Source organism: Sinocyclocheilus anshuiensis, unplaced genomic scaffold (assembly GCF_001515605.1).
Source record: "Sinocyclocheilus anshuiensis isolate Anshui unplaced genomic scaffold, SAMN03320099.WGS_v1.1 scaffold1297, whole genome shotgun sequence".
Lineage (NCBI taxonomy): Eukaryota > Metazoa > Chordata > Actinopteri > Cypriniformes > Cyprinidae > Sinocyclocheilus > Sinocyclocheilus anshuiensis.
This window is the reverse complement of record NW_015548271.1, coordinates 363,016-366,654: the sequence shown is the minus strand read 5'-3', so window position 1 is coordinate 366,654 and position 3,639 is coordinate 363,016.

Below are 3,639 nucleotides of genomic sequence, written 5' to 3'. Positions count from 1 at the left end.
CTGTTCCTGTTGTTACTGGGGTAAAAATAGCCGTCGGGCAGAGAGTTAATTCAGCCCGCGTCAGCTGCAGGTCCTGCTTGACAGCACAGGTCAGGAGATTCTCTCTGCTCGGACTTCATGTCGGAAACCCAAACTCGTGTCATTATAGTCACCGCTGAGGGCCAAACAAATCAAACACTGAAACTCATTTATATTTCCATGAACTATGCAGGCTCAACAACATGCAACGAGTTTGTTTCCAAATGGCTCTTGAATTCAGCTCACAAAAACATGTTTATTCTCACTTCAAATGGACCCGTATTTTAAGTTGGTTGGGTCATATTTACTTTAATCGAGTAGTTTTAATTTGACAAGCTTCTACTAAGTGACAAATTAATTTGAGCCCAAATACTGTAGAGTTTGATTAGACAAATGTTTTTCTCCCATTTAAAAGTTGCTATTTATTGTGCTGTCTTAACTACAGGCAATGATATAGTTTAAAATATATAGTATTTTATCATTTGCATGAATAAAGATGTATGTATGTGTATATCTTTATAATATACACACATATAACATACACATACAATATTTATAACACACACATACGATATTTATATACTGTATATATGTAGGCTATATATATATATATGTGTGTGTGTGTGTGTGTGTGTGTGTATTTTTCCCCCCTTTCCCTCAAAACTGCCCTGCGACCCATTTTGTTTGGCTAATTATTAATTATTTATTAATTAATGAGATATTAATTAAATATAGTCTCCTCTGCTCACCAAGACTGCATTTATTTGATCAAAAATACAGTAAAAACAGCATTAAAATATTCAAATAAAAACAGTATTAAAATAATGTTGCAATTTAAAACAACCATTTTCCTTTTAAATATATTTTAATATTTTAAATAATTCAAATATGTTGATTTGCTGATCAAAAATACATTATTATCAACACTGAAAACAGATGTACTGCTTAATATTTTTGTTTAAACTCCGATAGTTATTTTTTTTAAAGAAAATAAAGTTGAAAAGAACAGCATTTATTTGAAGTGGAAATCTTTTGTAACATTATAAATGTTTTTATTGTCACTTTTGATCAGTTTAATCCATCCTTACTGATTAATTTCTTTCAAAACAGAACAATCTTACTGACCCAAAACTACATATAATCCAATCAGACCATATATATACAGTATATATATATATATATATATATATACATATGCATGCATTTTGGTCCTCATTTTGGTTGATGATCTAAGAGTCTGTTCAGGTTTTATCGTCTGGCAGTCAATCAAAAGCTGAACATCTCAAAACACTTTACATTACAGAGCAGCTATTTTTATAACCGCGCGGCTGATGTTCTTTATTATGTGCAGTAATGCATCTTTGGCTAAAGGGCAATGGAGAGAAATCTTTATAGATCCCACATGGGAACAATAAGGATTCTCAGAAGACACACACACTTGAGGTGGAAAATTACGTTTCTGCTGTTCTAATGCTAAACCTGTGAATGATTTCAGGCTCGTTGTGTCGCCTCCAGCTGTCTGCTAAAGCCCAGAACATGCCCGTGTCGTCTTTAGACTTTACATGAGAAGCACAGAGCCTGTCGCGCAGCTTTCAGCAGCTCGCACTTAGCTCAGCAGAGTTAAACCAGGCCAAATATGAGCCGCGTCTTTAAGAGTTCGCTAAGCCAGCAAACAGTCCGTACTGTATTGACAAGTAACATCAGAGTGGAAAATCCTTCTAACGCCGCTTTTGTTGGGCGGAAAGTTCTGTGGGCGTCTACGATTGAACTATTGAAATATGTCATCATAGTAAACACAATACACTGCGTTTAAAGCATCTGGGATGACGAATCCGGCAAACACAAGGCTATATTTGTGCCGTTCGACTCGGTCCAAAAACAGTGACTGTTGAATAATGGATGACATGTGAGGAGGATCGAGCCAGCCAAGAACAACAGGACACTTTTTACTGAGATAATTGTCCACTTTTGCTGTTGGGAAATACTTCAGCGCGATAACATTTAAATCGAAACAGGATCTCGGTCATGGCAATTGGGAATTTGCGTTTGGTGCATTGCGTGAAGGATTTTATAAGTAAATCAATTGCAAAGTGTTTCGTTAATGCCATTTTTAACAACGAGACAATGATGCATGCGTGTAAAAACATTGTTTTTATGTCTGTCTTAGTTCATTGGATCATGCTAATGACACCCACATTCTTCAACTTTAGAAGTTTAAATGACAAACAAAGTCCTGAAATTATCACTTACACCCATATGTTTTATACTGTAAGTGGTGCTTGCTAAGCTATATTTATGTTTCATTCTAAAGCATAAATGTTTAACTGTCCTATTGTACTGAATAACTGGGAACAATTTTTGTCAGATTCACCAACTGTTGGTTTCCATGCGAAACCGTAACCCAAAAATGGGTTGCTCGCACTTATTTTCAATGTTGTAACTAGTAATTGAGATCCAAAAAACTAACAACCAAAACATCCTTTGACAGACTTTTTAAACCTTAAATATATCAGGAAACAGCGAAGCTTCCCTGGATGATTCAGAAGACAAGTCTTCAATTTTGAGTAAACTTTGAGCCTAAATTTCATAAGTTATCATGTATTTCATATTATAGTCTTTGCCAAGCTAAAATACATTTCAAATTTTAAGTTTTTCGTTTTTTTTTTACTTGACTTTTTGATGTTTTTTTTAAAGTGTTGATTTTTGGCAAATTGCATGAAAACCAATGGTCAATATGACCACAACAATAGTGATGTCACCAACATTTGTACAGCCTTTCTAAAACATATTTCAACTTTTCATGCATACGTATCGCCCTAAATTAGATTTTAAGAAGAAATACAGTACAGTACTGTACAAAAAAAAAAAAAAATCAAATTTGGGTCAAATTGACCAACACAAAAGGAGGGTAAAAACCAACCAACCAAATGTATGAGCAACAGTAATAGATAAAGTGCTTTTATTCATGATTTGTCGTGCTAAATATCTTGTTTTGTATATTTGTACTGGTTTGTACACGAATGCAAATATTTCTAATGGGGGCTCTAATTACTATCAAACAACCTTTTAAAAATCTTGCAGGTGCATTTTAGGTAATTTGATAGTTTTCCTGACTAATTGTTCTGTTTAACTCATTTCACCATGTTGAAACCTTTAAACGACATTGCACGAGCAATTCCTTTAGCTAATTTAAACTTTTTTCCACTACCTGTAACACTCTGTTTAACACATTTCACTGTGTTGAAATCATTGCGCAGATTTCTCCAAGAAATCAGCGGAGAAAATGTGAGAACATTCTGCAGATTCCATCCAGACCTGTATCTCGCTGCGTTTCTACTTCTGGAAGTGTTCTGTTCCCAGCAGGAGCATTGCATGGTGGATGTAAACGTACACTTCCTCCCCTCCGGAACTGTTTTAGTCCAGTTGCTCCTAATTTCTCCCAGAGCCTGATGCTTTGTGCACCCAACGAGTGTTTATTGTCAGTGAGGGCATGTGCTCGTTCCATACGGACCACAGGTGAGAAGATAAAAACCTCAGAATAATCCTGACTTTATACCACACAAGTTGAGCTGGAGGAGATTCGTACATTGGTTTGTTTTAAAAACGTGATTTAAGGCAAGA